The 21,793-nt window shown below is 33.2% G+C and overlaps 1 pseudogene; it reads right to left on the bottom strand.

Annotated features, from left to right (window-relative positions):
• Nucleotides 1-21,793, bottom strand: part of LOC149567188 (endoglucanase 25-like) — a 109,645-nt pseudogene that overhangs the window by 3,911 nt on the left and 83,941 nt on the right.

Here is a 21,793-nt window from a genome sequence, read left to right as displayed (position 1 = left end):
TGGAATGAGTGCTAAGTGTTCGATTCATTTTCATGAGAAATCTAGATGCAATGAGTGCTAAGAGTTCCATTCATTCTCTTAAGAGACAGGGTTGTGTGAATCACTACTCATAAGACAAGGGTCACTATGTTTGACTCAAAAAAGTACACATTTGAATCATGATAACAATATTGCATATCAGATATTGTTAATCCTTCTTGTTTCTGAATTAAATTATTCATGGATTCTGTATATGGACATTTCAAATCATATTGTAGTGAATGTTTATCTTCTTGATCAACTTTTCAAATCACATCTAGATTATGAGAAACAAGAAACTGATGAAGTGTGTAAAACAGAATGAAACAGCGGAACTGTTGAGAAACAGGTATTATGGTAGAAAGTATGTTTCTGTTATTGTGATGCAAAATTTCGTCATGTCTCTGGTAAATATAGACCGTGTTTCATACAGAGTTATAAAAGTAAAAAAATTACAGCTTTCAATTATCTTGATGATGGATCATGGGATGTGATTTGATTTAAAATCTTGTACACGATGTAATTAATATACAATAAAGATCATAAATTTCTTTGCACACAATCTAATTCATTCCTCGAAATATTGTCGTATTTCAATTAGATTGTACACAAGTTTTTGAATCAATGTTTCACTGTGGTCCATCAACATTATAATAGAAGTCTTATCAGATTTAACAAATAATCTATATCTATTATTGTTTTTAGATACTATTTTGAATGAATTTCTCATATTTGGAATCACACTCCACTCATAATCAAGATAATACAAAGTTATAGCAGTTAGAAAAAAGATTTCTACTATCTTGATGATAGATCATAAAATTTAATCAAGTTGGAAGGAATTATGTAATGAGGTCTATCAATGATATCATAACTTTTTATTTTTTGTTCTTTATATTGTACAAGATTTAAACTCTATAGACTTTGTCATTAGACAAAGTGTGAGTTGACCTGATATCAGATTATTCATTATTGTCCCTGAATTCAGATTATGTATAAATTTATTGTATCAACATTTTGAGGATAAACACATTCATCAGTTATTGAAATCAAATTTTTTATTTATAATTTTCTATTATCTTGATTAAAAAACATAGAATATACTTCATTGGTATAAAATCCTACACACAATCTAATCTAAAACAAGAATGTTTATAAATTATCTAGAATCAATCTAATCTATACAGTCGACGATTACTGTATCTAAATTGAATTCTGTACAAAAAAAAAATTGGTATCAGTCCACAAACATAATGAAATAATAGAGAAAATTAAGTTCTCCAAATAGTATTCTGATGATAATAGAAACGACTAATTACAAATCCCTCAATCTAAATTCACAAACAACAAATGATGATAAGATTCTATCCTCACCTGCGAATATATAACGTCAATTTGATGATTCGAGGAGTTGAAAGTCTTGAGAAGATAATCAGTGCCCCACTGGATGATATCCATGACATGATCAAGCTACCCTGCAGCTTCATACTTCTCCCTCTATTCAAGCACGCTCCAGCTAATCAACGTAATCGTATAAGCCGTCGGAAACCCATATTTCATATTGTTTCCCGAATCATAAAACCCTACAACCAAATCAAGTTTTTAATCGCCAAAACTCCCATCTTGTAGCCCAGAATCTCCCCTAAATTCAACTCTCACGTTTGAGGAATTCAAAGAACCAGCTGCAATCCCCAATTTTAGCATCAATCACAGACTCAAATCAGGAACGGGCTCAATCAAACAAAACTCCCCAATTTTTTAACAAATCGGCGCAATTTTTTTTTTCTACTTACATTTCTGGGCATCGAAAAACAGGAGCGCTTGATGCAGAGCAAGTGTGTATTCATCGGGCGGAAACAAATGGTGGTGTTTTCTTGGTGCAAAAATGACAATGGCGGCAACCAATCCGGCCAAGAGAACCGCTCTGAAAATTGTGAGATGAATTTAGCGAAAGTTGATTTCTTGCAGAGGAAAAAACCGAGATCGACGGTGTTCTTCGAGCCGGCGAGATCGAGGGGATGAAGCAGCCAACTCTTTTGTGTTTCTTGAATCTCTTTGTTGGACATACCTCTGCCATACCCACTTTCTGAGCTGCTAACTCCGATGTATTCCTTGAAAGATGTCATGTTGTAGTATTGAGTTGTGGAGATACTGCAGTCGCCCATGCCTGAACCCTCTATTGACATTTCAAACGAGTTTCCCGACCTCGACAAACTTGTCAGAATGTTGACTTCCTCCCTATTGTGAGGAACAAAGGAGTTACAATATTGTGTATAGTTTTGGTCCTTGGGTATGGTGACCTCTTATAGCCCATGTTTGGAATTTTTAGACATTAGTGATAAGTGGAAGGGACTACTTACATATCATGGATCCATGGCCTGCCCAATAAGATATTGTATGTCAGCCTCAAATCCAGGACTTGAGAGATAGTTTCTTTTACTTCTGGGCCAACCTTTATGGTTAAGATAAGCATCCCTTTCGAGGATATCTCCTCATCATCATAAGATTTAATTGTTGACTTTTTCTTAGGATCAACAACATTAATTGTATACCTGAGTGATTTTACTAGGTTTAATGTGCAAATATTTAGGTCAGTTGTATTGTCAACCAAGGCTCTCTTCACTCTATTCATGTATATGAAGACTTCAATGTGCAATGGGGAGTTTTGAGGGTGAGTGAAGGACATGTCATCTTGTGCTGAAAAGGATACAAAATGAGGGACAAAAAGGTTGCTCACCATGTTTTGGAATTTGTTTACGTCAAGGTCATTGGGAACTAAAGCTTTGGTTGAGTATCTCCTTGTGCTTCGGGGATTTTTGCAATAATTCAAAATGAAAATATGAGCAGGATTTTTCAATAGTTTGTTGACCAAACTATATTTGTGTATGGTGGAACTTGTTGTAGCTTGGTCTAAACTGGTGGTTTCCCCTAACAAAATCACTTTGGAGGCTCAACCTCAGGTGATGATGTTCAAGGCTCGTTTCTATTGTTTATCTTTAACCATGATGACATTGACAATGTCATCAAATCTTGAGATCATGTTAATTTTGTTGTCATAATTATGAGTGTAGTTGACTTTGTCATTAGAGGATGTGGGCTAGTTACTTTGGAAGACTCACCTTTCTCATGATTCATGAAAGGATTTTTAAAAGCTGTGTGATCCTCATTATTGTGAAGATGTTGTACTTCAATTATATCATCATCAAATAATTTTTGTCTGGATCCTTTAAGAGCATAATAGTTATTCATGAGATGTCCTCAATTCTATTGATAAGTGCAAAAATGTTTTTTATTCCACCACTACGGTTTGACTTGTTGCTCATAAGGTTTAGCTTCTGGTAGTATGATGACCTCATCAACTAAGAGTGTTTTTAGAGCTCTCTCTAATGTCTCACCAATGGACCCATGTACCCTATCTTGGGTATGTTGGTGGACTTGTATCCTCTCGGGGGAGGAGCTTGGTTATATGTTGTTTGTTGATTAGGATTGTTCTTCGTTTGAGGAGTAGTTGTATTTTTTTTTGGTAGAATGGACAAATGTTATCTTCTTTTTTGTAGATTTTGGTGAGTATGTACATTGGTGTTATTGATCGTTGGGTATGGTTGATTTAGATAGGGGTGAGATTGTGGTTTGACATGATTGGCTTCTACCACCCCGTTATATACGATGTTTTTATTATTGTTCCTCCACCACAATTTATGTTTGTCATTCGATTTGTCAAATGAGTTATGTAGTTGTGAGGAGCTATTTGACCTTGCTAGTGTCATAGTGTCATTGCTTAACATGGTTTCTTCCACTTTAGCTGCATTTTCTAAAGTGGTTTTAAAGTCTTTTGGACCTTCGAGCCACAACCAGTAATTCATGGGTTTAGATAGGCTATTGATGAAAATATATGTTTTCTCTTTATCTAGAATGTCCTTGTGATACTTGGAAAAGGTATGTCTCCATCTCTGTAAAAATACCTTAAATGACTCTGCTGGGAGTTGTTTTGTATCGGATAAGTTAATAGTGGTAACCTCCCTTTCAATGGTGTATGAGTATTGTGTGATGAAAAATGAAGCTAGTTGGTTGAATGACTTGATATTGGAAGGGAGTTTTGAGAACCACTCCATTGCTTGTCCCCTTAAACTCCTACGGAATAACTGCATAAGGTAGGTTGTGACATGAAAAAATTCCATACTTAAAGTATAGAATTGTCAGAGATGATCTTGAGGATCTGATGCGCCAAAATACTCGTCCTATTTTGGTATTTGCATGTTCTGTGGAAAAGGTGTTAAGGTAATGCTTATTTCAAATGGGAGAGAGCATACCTTCTCAAGGCTGAACTCAGTCGATTGGACTTTTGCCCATTTCATTCTCTCCATTTCCAATTGCAGGTCTTGAAGTTTTTGATTGACAACCTCTAGAGGTGATTCTTCTTAGTCCCTCCTAAGGTTTGATATATTGAAGTTGGATGGTAATTTCACACCTTGTTATGCCAATGATAGAAAATAGAATTTTGTATGTCATTCTAGTATCTTTCCATTAGGTCAACAAGTTTAGGATTTTGTTGTAAATTCTCAATCTTTGTTTCAAGTCTATTATCTTCCCACATTTGAGATGAACCCATTTTATTGGAGGGTTTTGAGTTCTATTGTTTGAACAAGGGTGATTTGTTGGCAATGGTGGTTGATAAGCTATCAATGGGCATAACAAGATCAATGATATTTGGAGATTGTGCATATTTGATAGTTCATTTCACTATTCTGGCACTTACCTATATGGGCAATCTTTAAGGTTCCTTTTGTTTTGCACCTACACTAGTTTTATGCACTGGCATGAGACTCAAATGAGGCCCCTATAATTGTTCCACATTTCAATGGAATGAGTTTTTTTTAGACCAAAATGTGTTGGAACATCAAGCTATGTTTCAAAAAGGTGTTAAGTGACGTTGATAATGATAAGACTCAATTTTGTGAAGTTAGGTAAGGGATGGATGCGTGTTTACATTTGTGTTTGACTTGATGTACAAAGTTGAGGTAACAATGGCTATTGGATAAGAGTCCCTATGTAGGGTTGGAACATTGCTTGCTTTAAAGATGTGGGTCATTTTCAAAATTCCTCAGTTTTTCAAATGTTAATGAAGGAAAGGATATCCAAATCTATTGTCTATTTCTGGATATCCTATGTGTATATAGCCTATATTTTGAAATTTCTGTTAGATGTATTCTAGGAATTTTCAAATGCATTATTTAAGTGCTTATATGTGTCATTTCATGGTGTGCCAAACATTGTACTATAGGGTGAAAGCATTGTTACATATGCAAATGCATTATTATATTATTCAAATGTGTTGTTTCACTTGTCAAATGCACTAGTATAGGATTTAAATGCATTAATGAAGTGATCAAATGCATTGTTTAAGGTGTTTAATGCATTATTCCAAGGTATATAGCAGTGTTTGTATTTAATTTAGTGTTGGTTTGTAGTTGCATTTAAACTGGCTTGTTAGGAGTTGCAAACTGAAGTTCATTAACATGTATTAAAGTTGACACATCCAATTGCAACAATAGTAGAAATGATAATGAAATAATCCTACACATATCTAGAAAATGACAAAAATGGCTTCCTAACAAGGTTTGCTAAGTCTGGTGCTTACTAGGATTTAGTGTTCTTGACCAATAGTGTTCAAATTTACCTCTCTTGCGATAGAGAGCTTCCGACCAATGGGAAGGAGGTTTGGCTCAATCTCTTGCTAGACTACTAGAGGAAGGCTATATTTCAAATATGATTTAATTGCATTTGATTATGAATACAAGATGGAAGACTTTCCCTCTCACCAGCACGACTAAGAAAAATCTTGGAAGTTAGTCTTTCTCCAGCTGAATAATCTAGCTAGTAAAAAGCAGGAAAAATAGAAATCAAAAGCATGTTTGGGAATTTGATCACTCTAAAAGAATGAGAGAATATCCCTACTAATCTGATCTCTCAAACATGATAAACAAGATTATTCAGCTACGAGCCTTTACTTATGAAAGGCAACAAACTCCTATTTAGTCAACATGTTGGTTCATTCCCAGATTGATTTCTACTGAGCCTTATAGAAGGTTTGGCTTTTTTATCAACTCAATGAGTTGAGAGCGTAGACCTACTTCCAAACAGATCGACTAAATCAAACCTCTTAATCAAGCTAGGTTATGAATTTGGAAATTTCACGATCTAACTAAAAAGGGTTTAGGCCATGTGTAAGATCATGGTCAACCAAACTATGGCCTTAAGTAGTAGTGAAAAACTAGCAAATTAGGGTTATGTTGACACATAATTTTAAAGTAGTTATGGGCTTTATATTAAAAAATTGTAAGAAAAGAATATGTAGGAAATTGAATGTAGTTTCTAAACTACTAGGCCTTATCTAGAGAAAAAATTATTTGATTTTCTCAAAATTTTGGATTTTAATGCAGTACTACAAAAATTATAGGGCGAAATAAACAGTAGGTGTATGTCTGACCACCTTAATCAAAATCAAATGATAATATTTTTAAATATAATTATAGATATAAAAAGTAGACTCATGCCCAAATGTGACACATATTTTTGTGTATTTTTATTCCAAATAAATTATTAAATATGAATTTTCTACTATAAATTTTCAGAACTAAAAAACTCTTGTGTTTGACCACCTTAACTAATTAAGAACTGTACATTTTTTAAATTATTTTCTTAAACTAGGCGAAGCATAGAATCTGACGCAACTTTGGATTTCAAAAAGGTTATACCATTTGAAAGTTAGAGCTATTTTTCAATCAGTAGTTTAAAGACATCTTCATTAAAAATTGACTAATAAATACTTATTTAACTCATAATTTGACAACAATTATATCGATGGAATCTTGAGAGTTTTATCAAAAAACTCTTTTTGTTTCATTGAATTTTGATGAAAAAATATTTTCAGGTGACTACTCAAAGTCTGAATGTCACTAAAACATGTCTCAAACACATTTTTTGAGTTGACCAAAGAGGTTTAGTAAATACCAAGCCTAATCAGGTACCTGATTCTAGATCGGGTATTCGAAATTTGGTGGCAAAATAAAATAAAAAATTGAGTGCCTGAATTTTGGAGGGAAATCAATTTGGTAAGTGTGGGAAATCAACAACTATTGTATATTATATTATTATTATTAAATATATAATAGTAATATATGATTATTATTATTAAATGTAATATAGTAATATATATGATTATTATGATTATTATAATATAATCTAGTAATATATTATTATTTTATTTAATATATAGTCATATATTATTAATATTATTATATAATATAGCAATGTGTTATTATTATTATATAATATAGTAATGTTGAAAAAAATTGATACAAGTATAGGAATGTGCTAGAAATGCTTTAGAATAACTGAGAGGGGGGGTGAATCAGTTATTCAAGGTCCAAATGTCCTATTCAAACTTTTTCACTTATTGAGCCAATTCAGTCATTCATTCATCCAAGCTTTAACTTTTCTAATCAGCAAGTTACTGTGAATAAACATGCAAGCATAACACATAAGAAATCAACTCATAACATAGTGATTTACGTGGAAACCCAATTTGGGAAAAACCACCAGTAACATGCTACTCAATTCTCACTCTTTTGAAGTGTTGCCCTGTGAAAGGCATGCCCTGTTAAAGGCTTACAACACACTATCAAATGTGACCTTGTTAGAGGATTTAACCACCCTATTAGAAGTGGGCCTGGTTGAAGGACTTTAGAACATTCACTTGGAATACTACCCTATTAAAGGATTTACAAATGGTTGTTAAGCCAACCTTAGTCCATAGGATTTTCATATCTAATACAATTGCTAGAGAGTATTAGAAAATCTTTGACCTGACTACAACATACAACTTATCTTGCAGATCTCATATCACTTCCCAGCTCATACCATTGCCTGGCCTTCAATCACTGCAACTCTTTACAGATTTCCCTCCTTTCAAGCTCACTCTCCTTGAGTCTCCATGCTCAATGTACTAGTGCAATGATCTCTTCATGAGAACTCATAGAAGCAAAGCCTCTGTGCTCTTCCTTCTCCTAGATGTCTTCTCTTTGACACCCTTCTAACTACTTTGTAGTTTGGCACTTTAGCAGCAACAATATTAGCAGCATTTTCTTCTTGGTCTATTACTCCTTAAATAGAAGTCTTGGAGTTCTTTTCCTACTCGATTCTTCCATCCTTTAATTTCAATTTTCATGGATTAGGTAGGATTCATTGCATCTAACTCATATTTTGTTTCCTCTAGAAACTTCTTGAATAATCCTCTTGAATTTGCTCAAAAATGGTTTACATAGAATTCTGTGCCACCAACTCATCATCCTTATCTTCCAACTCATTAACAAAATTCAAGGCAACCACTTTGTCAGCTCAGATTTGGAAAATCTTTGTCATTTGAAATAATGCATCAGCTCAGCACTATTGAAATACGGGTGCTTAGCACATATTGAGTTACTTGGCATCAACTGTGTTTTTCTTGATGCTCGGCACCTGAAGATCACTCGGCACCAAGATTTTCCTGATGCTCAGCACCTAATCTTCACTTGCAACCTTAAGATCACTCGACACACACTACAATTTCATGTTACTTAGCTCCAATTGAGAATTTCTCAGCTTCAACTAACTTTCCCGACACCCACTAATGATCTTAGTTTAAGCTTTGGAGTCAACCTTGTTTAACTTATTCTTCCAATGTTTCTAAGTGTGACCAACCTCTGTATCTTTGAGTAAGTTATCAATACATCAATTAACCATTTTCTTAACTGATCCTTGCACTTCATTACAACATCATAATTCAACCTTTACCTTAGGTACTCTTGTTACATCTTATTGATCATATCCTCTTCATCAATCAACTAAGTGATAGTACTTGGATCTTATAAGAAAATGTCATTCCTACAAGTAGTAGGTTTGACATCAATGAAAAAACAATGATTGAAATTTTTTTTTAACAAAAATCTTCTTTCTTTTCAACAATCTCCCTCTTTGATCTTCAATAATGAGCTTTTCAATCAGATTTCCAACAATCTCCCTCTTTGGCATTGATGCAAACCAAACTGATCAACCATCAGACTAAACTATTTAACCAAATGCTAAAATAGTAAGTCAAATGCCAAAAAGTAAATTGTGACTTCACATCTCCTTCTACTATTCTAATTGCTTCATTTCTACTTCTCCTTCTTAGCTGTTGTATCCTTGTTCTTTATGTCTCTCCCTCTGTATTGCTCATCTTTTGTTGTTCTAATCAACTTCTGATTACTTTAGTCAACTTTCCCTCTATCTTCTTTTGATCAGTATTACCACAACTTCTCCTATTGATCATTTTCTCACAATTTCTCCCTCTTTGACAACAATGCCAAAGACATATTAGCATCTTAGTATGCAAGTGTAGCTTTTGTAGGTTCATTCATTTTCTCCCTCTGTCACCTTGCTTGTGACTGATTTGGAACTTCAGTACTTTTACTACTTTAGGCATGAATCCTAAAGTAAACATCCTCTACATCAATATGTAAAATCTTTTAACAATCAGCTCATTTGATGCAGGGCAATCTTGCTTTTGCTTCAAGTAGCCTTGGCTAGGAGTATCACCCCTAATTTACCTCTAAGATATTCAAAAGCATCTTTAGATAGTGCTTTTGTGAAGATGTCAGCAATCTATTCCTTTGAGCTAACATATTCCATCTTCACTTGTTTTTCTTCCACCAACTCTCTTACATAGTGATACTTTATTGCAATATGCTTGGTTTTAGCATGCATTACAGGGTTCTTTGATATGTTGATAGCACTTGTATTATCAAAATAAAGTATCATAGACTTAGTTACCTCTTCCTTCATACCTTGTAGTAAATGTTTGATCCATACAATATTGGTGTAATTTATAGCAGCTACAACATATTTAGCTTTAGCAGTGGACTATGAGGTATAGCTTTGCTTTTTTTTGGTCCATGTAATCAACCTTTTTCCTAAGAAAAGTGCTCCTCTGTTGGTGCTTTTTCTATCATAAATGTTACCTCCCCAATCTGCATCAATGTAGGCTCTTAGTTCAAATTTTTCACTTCTTTTATAGTACAAACCTAAGTCATTAGTTCCTTTGAGGTACCTTAGTATTATTTTCACTACCATTAAGTGATTTTCTCTTGGATTTGCAGAAAATCTTGCCACTATTCCAATAGCTAATGCAATGTCCAGTCTACTATGTACAACATATTGTAGCTTTTCAATCATTGACCTATACAATATCTGATTCACTTCAGCTAATTCATCATTATTGGATAGCTTATGTCCTGTTGCCATTAGTGTGCTAACTAGTTTTGAATCTTCTAACTGAAATGTTTTGAGTATCTCCTTGATGTATTTGGATTGAGTCACAAATATGTCATGCTTCAATTGATGTACTTATAATCCAACAAAGAATTTGATTTCTCCAAATATTAAAATTTCAAATTCATGCTTCATTTGATCAGTAAAATCTTTGCAAAGAACATCTTTTCCTCCAAATATTATATCAACAACAAAGATTTCTGATATCAAAATATCTTTACCTTCTTCAACTTTGATGTACAAGTTTTTTTCATCTATTCTCTCAAATCCTATCTTCATAAGATATTTGTGTAGTCTCTTATACCAAGCTCTAGGTGCTTGCTTTAATCTATAAAGTGCTTTGTGCAGTTTGCAAACCATGTCCTTGTTTTTCTCATTTACAAATCCCTCAAGTTTTTCTATGTAGACTTCCTCTTCTAGTATACCATTTAGAAAAGTAGACTTTACATCCATTTGGTAGACTTTGAAACCTTTATATGCAGCCTATGCAAGTAATGTTCTTACTCCTTCCATTCTTGCAACAGGGGCAAATGTTTCTCCACAATCCAATCCTTCTACTTGTGCATAGCCTTTGCAAACTAATCTAGCTTTATTTCTTGTTACCTCACCATTCTCATCAAGTTTGTTTCTAAACACTCATTTGGTACCAATCACATTCTTATCAGTTGGTTTGGGAATTAGGGTCCATGTTTTTTTCTTCTCAATCTGATCTATCTCTTCTTCCATGGCTTTATACCAGTCATCATCTTGTAGTGCATCCTTCACTATTTTAGATTCAACCTTGCTTATCAAACATGATTCATTCTTGAGTCTATTCCTTGTCATTGGTTTGACATCCTTGTCACCAATGATTTGATCAGCAAGATGATGTCTTCTCACATACTTGGCTAATCTTGGTTCTATCCTGCTTTCCATGTTTGATCCTTTAGCTTCAGAGTCATTTTGTTCTTCGTCATCTGGCACTTCATCATTCTTCTCACGTATATTGTTTTTAGAATCAGAATGTGAATTTTCTACATTCTACAACTCAGCTTCTGAATGTAGCTAGGCATTCATAGGTTGAGACTCAGTAGATACTGAAATTTGTTGTTGAATCCCAACTTGATTTGCAACATTGTCTTCTATAGTCATTCCTTCATAGAAATATACAAAGGATCTATAACCCTCTGATTGCTTAGTTTCATCAATCTAAACTTCTGCATGCTCATAAAAATTTATATTTGCATTCTCCACAATCTTATTAGTGTTAGTGTTCAAACACTTATATGCTTTGCTTCTAGTGGATTACCCAAGGAATATGCCTTCATCACTTTTTACATCAAACTTGTCATTTCTAGTATCTTTAAGAATATAGCATTTATAACCAAATACTTTAAAATGTTTAACATTGGGTGAGTGACCATACCATAGTTCAAAAAGTGTTGCATTTGTACCTTTCTTGACTTGGACTCTATTCAATGTGTAGACTGCAGTACTTACATCTTCTCTCTAGTACTTTAGTGCAACATTTTTCTCCACCATCAAGGTTCTAGCATAGTCAATCATTGACCTATTTCTTCTTTCAGCAATACCATTCTATGGTGGAGTTCTTGGTGTTGATGTTTGCCTTTTTATACCTTTGTCATTGCAAAATGTTTCAAATTCTTTTGATGTGAACTCACCTCCTCTATCTGACTTTAGGCATTTCAAATTCTTTCTTATTTCCTTCTCAACTTTAGCCAAATACCACTTAAACATTTGAAATACATCATATTTTTTCTTTAAAAACATAGCAGTCATCATCCTGGAATAATCATCTACAAATAGCATTATGTATATGTCTCCTAGGTAGCTTTGTACTTCTATTGGACCACATAAGTCTGTATGGACTAATTCTAGTACTTTTTTAGAAGTGTATGTTTTGCTGTTGAAACAAGACTTAGTCATCCTCCCTAGTTGACATTGTTTGTACATTGTGTTTTCAGGTTTCTTTAATTTGGGCAACCCTCTGACCTTATTTTTCTTGCTGATGCTAACTAGATTATCAAAGTTAACATGACACAATCTTTTATGCCATAAGCACACATCATCAAGTCTAACAACAAGACATGTTGCATCTTTCATATCTAGGTAAAACATATTACTCCTCGTTTGTTCACCTTTTCTTATTAGATTTCCATCAGTGTCATAGATCTTGGTAGTTTTATTTACAAATTCAACTTTGCAACCTACATTGCCTAACTATGATACACTCAATAGGCTTTAGTTCAATCCTTTAACATAGTATTCATTTTCACATGAAATTTTCTCTGTGAGCTTAATAGAACCTTTTCCTTTGATTTGACATGGAGCATAATTACCAAATCTAACATTATTTCCATCATATTGAGTAAAGGTAATGAACTTACTTTTATCTCCTGTCATGTGATATGAGCATCCACTGTCTATGATCCACTTGTCATTCTTGTTCACATAGGTAACCAATGTTGTTGCTTCATCTTCATCTTTATTTGATTCATCCTTCATGGCCACATAGACTACTTCATCATCATTCTCATTAGAATCTTCTTCAACAATGTAGCATCTCTTGCCTTTTTCCTTGTAGTCTTTTCTGTCATCTTCTCTCTTGTTCCTATAGTTGTTTCCTTCTTTGTAGTTCTTCTTCTGTGTACATCTTGTAGCAATATGACCTACTTCATTACAATTGAAACATATGATAGGGATCTTACCTTTGAATTTACCTTTTCCTCTATGAAATTTCCTAGCTAGTAGTGCTTCTAATTGTTCTACATCTTCCTTATCTGCACTGCTATCACTGGATGCATGTTTTCCCTTTCTTCTCTTTTTTCTTGATGTCTCCTCCTCAGTCTCTTTTATTGTCATCTTGGCCTTGAAAGTAGATTCAAGGTTCTCAGGTCTATGTTATCAAAGTTGGATAGCTCAAATGTAGTGAGTCTTCCCACTATTCCTTCAAAGGTTAGTGTGTTTCTTTATACACACCTTAGCTCTTGATTGGCTAAAACTCTAATAGCATAGATAGGGAGAAAAGTTCTTAAGTATTTTTTGATGACATTTTTGTCTTCCAATTGACCACCTATACTTCTTATTGCACTTACCACTTCTTTTATTCTTGTAGCATATTGAGCAGCATTCTCACCTTCCTCCATTTTCATGTCATCAAACTTTTCTCTTTTTTCTCTTTGGACATTATGATCTCCTCCATAGATATCTAACAAGGCTTTCCACATCTTGAATGTATTGTCACAATCTTTGATGTCATCATATTCTACATAATTAAGTGCAAAGGCAATTTCCAACATTGCTTGATTGTGCTGCTTCTTTTTATTCAAATCGTCTGTAGTAAGAGGTCCTACTGGATTTACATGTTTTATTCCAATTAAGGTTTGTGCATTGTCACCTATTGATCCAAGGTGTAATTTCATTCAACTCTGCCATGCATCAAAGTTTTTTTTGTTGAAGTTGGGAACTTCTCTCTTGGACATCTTGATCTTCCTGCTTCTAGTACCTTGAAACTAAATCAGTAGTTAGCTCTAATACAAATTGTTAGAAATGCTTTAGAATAACTAAGAGGGGGGTGAATCAATTATTCAAGGTGCAAATGTCATATTCAAACTTTTTCACTAAGTATAGTGATCCAATTCAATCATTCATTCATCCAAGCTTTAACTTTTCTAATCAGCAAGTTACTGTGAATAAAATTGCAAGCATAACACATAAGAAATCAACTCATAACATAGTGATTTATGTGGAAACCCAATTTGAAAAAAACCACCAGTAACATGCTACTCATTTCTAACTCTTCTAAAGTGATGCCCTGTGAAAGGTCTGACCTATTAAAGGCTTACAACACACTATCAAATGTGACCTTGTTAGAGGATTTAACCACCCTATTAGAAGTGGGCCTAGTTAAAGGACTTTAGAACATTCACTTGGAATGCCACCCTGTTAAATGATTTACAAATGGTTGTTAGGCCAACCTAAGTCCATAGGATTTTCATATCTAATACAATTGCTAGAGATTATTAAAAAAAAATTGACCTGACTACAACATACAACTTATCTTGCATATCTTAGATCACTTCCCAACTCATACCATTGTCTAGCCTTCAATCACTGCAACTCTTGACAGCTTGCTCTCCTTTCAAGCTAAGTCTCTTTGAGTCTCCATGCTCAATGTACTAGTGCAATCATCTCTTCATGACCACTCGTAGAAGTAGAGTCTCTATGTTCTTCCTTCTCCTAGATGTCTTCTCTTTGACACCCTTCTAACTACTTTGTATTTTGGAACATTAGTAGCAACAGTATCATTAAAATTTGCTTCTTGGTCTATGACTCCTTAAATAGAAGTCTTGGAGTTCTTTTCTCACTCGATTATTCCATCCTTTAATTTTAATTCATATGGATTAGGTAGGATTCATTGCATCTAACCCATATTTTATTTTCTCTAGAAACTTCTTGAATAATCCTATTGAATTCACTCAAAAATGGCTTACATAGAATTTTGTGCCACCAACTCATCATCCTTATCTTCCAACTCATTCACAAAATTCAAGGCAACCAATTCATCGGCTCAGATTTGGAAAATCTTCATCATTTGAAATAATGCAACAACTCGACACTATTGAAATACTAGTGCTTAGCACATACTGAGTTACTTGACATCAACTTTATTTTTCTTAATGCTCGACACTTGAAGATCACTTGACACCAACTAATATTTTCCTAATGCTCAGCACCTGATCTTCACTCGGCACCTGAAGATCACTCAACACACACTAGAATTTCCTGTTACTCAGCTCCAACTGAGTATTTTCTTAGCTTCAACTAACTTGCTCGACACCTACTAATGATCTTAGTTTAAGCTTTGTAGTCAACCTTGTTTAACTTATTTCTCCAATGTTTCTAAGTGTGACTAACCTCTATATCTTTGAGTAAGTTATCAATACATCATTTAACCATTGTCTTAACTGATTCTTGCACTTCATTACAACATCATAACTCAACCTTTCCCTTAGGTGCTCTTGTTACATCTTGTTGATCAAATCCTCTTCATCAATCAACTAAGTGATAGTACTTGGATTTTATAAGAAAATATCATTCTTATAAGTAGCAAGTTTGACATCAATGACAAAACAATGATTGAGGATTTTTTTTAACAAAAATCTTCTTTCTTTTCAACAATCTCCCTCTTTGATCTTCAACAATGAGCTTTTCAATCAAATTTTCAATAGAAAGTGTTTCAATCATTGTTTTGTCCTTGATGTAAAACCTGCTACTTGCTAATTCGATAATTTCTTAAATGATTAGAGTATTATCATTTGTTTGATTGATGAGGAGTTTTTGATCAAATGAGATAACAATAGCACCTAGAGGAAAGTTTGAGTTATGGTATGAGAAATGAGTATAAAGATCATCTACTTAAGGTTACAAAGGATTGATGCACTAATTAAGTTCAGAAGAATAAGTAAAATGAATTAAGTCTGCTAAGCTTAACAACTTGCACATTAGGTGTTGAGCAATGTTAGCACAAGCTGAACAAAAAACCAATTAGAGTCAAACAAAGTCAAATTTTGATGTATACTGAGTGATACAGTGTAAGCCAAGTAAAGTTTAGTTGATGTCGAGCACTAGTAAACTTTAGTTCATGTCAAGTGATTTGATAGTGGATGCCAAGAAATGCGACTTATGTGTCGAGCATTCGAAGCAAGTTAATGTCGAGTGAAAATATTATAAGAAAGATCATGAATTTGATGAATTCAAGTTCACAAGTTTGATTTCTTGGATTGTGTGAAATGTGTGGAACATAAGCTTGATGAGATGGTGGCATAGAATTCAAGATGAACCATTTTGAAGAAAATTAAAATAGGATTGAAGGAGAAGTTTTTAGAAGGGAATATCAATGAAAAGATGGGTGGATTCATTGAATCCTACCTAATCCTACCTAACCCTAAAATAGATGGTAGAGGTTGAAAGGAAAAATATCTTGACTTTCTATTTATAGAAATGGCTAGTAAGAAGCAAAGGTTGTCATGTGCAAGAACCTAAGGAAGACAAGGAGTCTAGTATATTTCTTCACTCAGTGACCAAATAGAAGAGATCGATATTGTGAACCAAAGATAGAAGGCTTAAAGGTATGGATTCTTGAAGGGTAAACAAGCCATCAAAGCTGAAGTGTGTGAAAGTCAAGAAAAGTGGAGGACTGAAATAGAGATTTGTAATCTACAAAGTGAGTTGTAAGTTGTTATCAGATAAATCCTTGCTGTTACTTTCTAATCATTGTACTAGTCTAGGGTAAATCCTTTGGATTAAGGTTGACCTAATAGTCATTTGTAAATCCTTTAACTGGTGACATTCCAATCGAATGATCTAAAGTCCTCTAACAAGGCTCACTCCTAATAAGGTGATTGAAATCCTCTAACCAAGTCACATTTAACAATGTGCATTATAACCTTTAATAGGGTTGTTCTTTCATAAGGCATCACTTAAGAAGAGTGAGAATGAGTAGCATGTTACTGGTGGTTTTTTCCAAATTGGGTTTACACATAAAATTAATATATCAAATATGTTATTGAATCTATTATTTTTCATGCTTACATTTCTACAAAGTTGATTTGAAAATAACCTATAGGTTTAAATGATTGTATGATCTAATGGATGCATGCATGATGAATATATTTTATGGATATGGGTTCACTAAGCTATGAAAAGTTCTATTTGTATATCTAAACCTTGTATAACCAATTCACACCCTCCCCCACCCCCCCTTCCTGTTATTCTAAAGAATTCCAATAATTGGTATCATAGTCATCTACTTAATAGTACTAGTTTGAAGGTTGTAGTTCCTGCCCCTAGTTTACATTTTTGCTATCATTGTTGAACTCTTTTAGGTTAGTTTTATGCTTGATGTTTAGTAGCATTAATTTCAGTTTATCAGATATTGTTTCAAATTAAGTTGATTATATGATGAGATCACTTGGGCTCTATATTTCATGTATACATGATGATTATTACAGTGTTTTTAGTTATTGATAGTGATTAGTTTAGATGGATTATCATACATTTTTTCTTAAGGATACTTACCCTATACTATATGTGTATGGTGTGTGTGTTTGTTTTCTTTATGTATGGCATTTCTGATGTGGTTAAGGAAGGGAGTTATAGTCACCTGCTAGTCGAGATCTACACAATGCACCACCTCCTATCATTGCCTATTTAGTTTAGAATATCGTGTTTGTACATGCATAGATTTTATGTAGGTTGTAGGTGCTGGGTATCGACTTCCCTGAATTGTCATGAAGAGCATACCCTATTGCATTATCTCAATGGTAAGAGAGGGGAGATAAATTCTTAAGTCCAAATCCTAAACTTTTAAGCCATTTGTCTAAGAAAATTAGGACAAGTATCTGAGTCGAGTACCCTCTGAATGTGTCAATGACGTTAATTCATGATTATTAACCCTTTAGTTTGATTTGTGCATTTTTTTTTTCTATGATGGGTTTTCGTATTTTACTTTATGTCTTTGGTAAATTTTCTATTAATTAAGCCAAATTAAATAATTAAATTAATGATTTAATTTAATGGAAAAAATTTATGGCATTTTAATATTTAATTATATTTAATTAATTGGGAAATTAATTAAATAAAAAGAATTAAATTTGAAGATAAAAGGTATAAGTTTAAATTTATAATGTGATAATATTTATTTAATTTAATAATAATATATTTAGAATACATTTTTAAATAAATACTAAATAATATTATTATTTAAGTTAATAAATAGTTATCAAATTTAGCGTTAAAAAATAAATTTAAAAAGTGAACAGATATTTATTTATTAAAAGTTGTTAGATTGCATGATGTATGCATGAGATTAAAATATAAGAAATTAATTAAAAAGATAAAACAAGTGAATTTAATAAGAGTTGCATAATACATGCATGAGATTAAAATTAATTAATTAAAAAAGGAGTCAAGTGGAAATTAAATAAAGTTATAATTCAATAAACGTGCATGGGAAGAGATAAAGAAACGATAAATAAAAGTTAATAGGAGTTGAAGTCCGATGAGCACGGAGTTCTTGCAAGTGAACACACAATTAGTGCCCCAATTTAAGGAGAGAGCTTTTTATCACAATTGGAGGGTTCATTTTTGGGGAAGGCAAATTTTGATCGCAAATTTTGGAGAAGGAAGGAATTTTTAGAAGGAGAGGGTTTTGAGAGGAGGGATTTCTCTACCATCTTCTTGGGTGTTTTTGATTTTAGCATTAGAACCAGGTAGATTCTTGAGTTTTGCTCACCCAATTAAAATTGTGTAATTTAGATAATCTTATCTTTTTCGTGATTGTTGAAATTGATTCTCTGGATTTTGTTGCATGAATCTAATGTTTTCTTATTCTAAATCTATGATATTTGTATCGTATCTCATTTGTATAATATGATTGAAAGAAAAATAAATCAATTTGAAACTTCGTCTGTAGGTAAAAGAAAATTGTATTTAATCCGAGAGGGTTTGAATAAATAGAATTTTAGTTGGAAAATTGAAATGGTGTGCATGAAGTTTCCTTTCAAAATTGTGACAAGAAGGATTAAATAAACAAAATTATATATATATATATATATATGGTCATTTTATTGTAGGGGAATTATTTGTTTTAAATTTTTATAAAAAAATAAATAAATTTATATATAAATTTTATTAAATTTAATTAAATGTAAATTAAAAATAATAAATATTCCCAACCCTGCTTGGGTGGATGCCTAAAAACAATACACACTGCGAGAACAGTGTACAACTATCCTATGGACAGTTTGTCAATGCCTTGGGCAGCACCCCATTAAACGTAGTTGTTAAAAAGAAAACAAAGATGATACAACTTAGTTTACACCTTATTTTAATAGGCTGAAGAATTTGTGGAGATCGTCCATACAAAGAGGATTGTTAGTAATGAATATAATTAAGTGAGCCGGGTTTTCAAGAGCCACTATCCATACAACTAAACTCTCTATTGAATTAATTCCTTATATTGAATCTATTCCATTCCTTAAAATATATTTATATATATTTTTAAAAAGATTAGCTAAGGTTTATAAATTGTTAGGAAAGTTTAAAATTTATTTATTAATTCAATTGTAATAATTAAATATAAAATATATTTAATAACTTTAGATAATCTATCTTGCTAAGGATTTAATTTATAATATAAATTGAGTGTTGATTAAAATCAACTAGGAATGATGATGTTATTTATTTTATTTTAAATTTGTTATTGATTTAATTAAATAATCATTTATCTAGAGAAAGTGAAATTTGTCAACTTTATTTGGAGACTTGAAAAGAATCAAAACTAAAACCCCAATTGAGATCAATGACATTATCAACTCATGTTATACTTGGAAGCAAAAACTAAAACCTTGGTTGCTATTTAATCTTTGTATTTTGAAAATGAAAATGAGAACTTGGAAATCTATATAATAAAAATTAAACCATTTTCTTTTCTAGACCTAATATTTTGTGAAAGTAACTTTTGTATGCACTCTTTTTATGACATGTGATTTTACTATTGGGTGTCAGTTTGACCTAGCTTTGACCAATCTCAGGATGTTACCAGAGGCTTGGGGAGTATGTGTTTGTGATATCATGCTGATATTTTTTAATCTTGATCTTTTTTAACCCAACCACGGTAATGTGATGGTAAGCTCTATAATATGTTTGTATTTAATGATTGTTATTGCTTTCTAGTGTTCTTGTGTGACACTGAGGTGAATGTATGACCTACTTGACTTAATCATTTTTGAGTCCTCGATTAGCTATATTGAATAGCATTCCAGTCACTTTGATAAGACTAAGGTGTTTGTTTTCTTGTTCTTGGAGATGTCATGTTGTGAAACCATTTTGAGTCATTGATCAATATTATTGGGATACTTTCTATTTGCTCATTGAGAACCAATGGGTATTGTGATCTTACCAATTTGCAAAAAATGCAAAAATTGCCTAAAAGTTGCTGACAACTTTTAAAATGCTGATTGGTAATTATAAAAAGTTGTTGTTTGTTTGTTTCATGGTTGGAAACGGCTATTTGGTTGTTCCAATGGTCCTATAGGCCTAAAAATATGTCATTTGAGGTCTCAATTGGAGGGAGAGATTAGGTTGTAGCAGATGCTTGGAGAAAATGAATAAAAACCTCTAATTTACTGGTAAAATTGTTGTTACAATGGATTGTATGGTTCCGTAAAATACTTTCATGATTACTCTACAAGTGGATTAGTGGTGGATGTGTGTTCAAAAGGTTTTGGCTTTGATTTTATTCAATTTTCAATTGTGGTTTGTGAGTTATTATCATTTTTGTCCTAAGAGGTTTGAATAGCCTTGTTTTCTAGGGCCTTGTACAAATGCAGCCCTAACTTGCAAATCCACCAGTGGCAGTCTCTGAAACTTAGGGATATGCAAGTTAAGGGACCTGTCTAGATGATTCTAGGAGTTGGAGGCATGGTGAGCAGGGAAAGTATTTTTCCAAGCCGGCCCTAGGTCAAGCAAGACCATGTGCTTGACTGGTTTTTGCTGTTATTGTGGTGACAATCATGTTTGGAGGAACTTCTAATCTGTGAGTGTTGAAGTTAGATGCATTGAATGTGTTTAGGATTTCCATAAGTGATTGGGGTCTTGGGAACCCACCTATTCCATCCTTCCTTGAAGCCCTAGCCTAACTTGATCAACTAGGCCTAAGTACCAAGCAACAATTTGGAGGGTGCTGGAGCAAGATCATCCTAGAAGCTTTTGGGATTCTAGCAAGTGTCTTAAGAGGTGCCTAAAATAGTGGAGAAGTCCCTATTCCATAGAGGGATAGTTGGTGAAAGTACAAGAAAACGAATTGGAAAGGCCACAAGGATTATAGGCCTAGAAGTGCAAAGGATTGTTTTGGATTTGGTAGATTCCAAAAAAACTGAGGATTGTAGTTGGACTGAAGGTCCTGGTTGCTGTCACCATTTTTTGTGTTAGTGAGTGAAGTTTTTGAAATGGATTACCCCATTTGGGCTCAACAGTTGTGTATACCCAGTGTGGGTAAGGGACTTATACCAAGTCCTAGATCCAAAAATTGGATTGTGAAAGCCTTCTAAAGGCTAGTAGAAGTGGTTGCTAGACTTTGCATCAGAATATAATTGCGATAATATAATACAAGAGAAGATGATCTTCAATATTACAATCTTTCATAACTAAAGACAACTAATTGAAGTTTGACCTATAACATAACCTTGTATATCCAAGCTATGAATGGAGTCGAGTTCTTTTGGTTTGGAATCATAAAATTGTGAAAAAGTTTAAACATTGAGTGACTACCAAAGGGGGGTCATTACAATCTACATCGTAAACACATAACAAAAGAGAGAAAAAGAGGGATTTGTGTACCAGTAGATGGTGCAATAGTCGATGC

This window comes from Cupressus sempervirens, chromosome 3, assembly GCF_028749045.1.
Source record: "Cupressus sempervirens isolate cs-2001-9-10 chromosome 3, ASM2874904v1, whole genome shotgun sequence".
In the NCBI taxonomy this organism is placed as follows: domain Eukaryota; kingdom Viridiplantae; phylum Streptophyta; class Pinopsida; order Cupressales; family Cupressaceae; genus Cupressus; species Cupressus sempervirens.
This window is presented reverse-complemented; position numbering and strand designations above follow the sequence as displayed.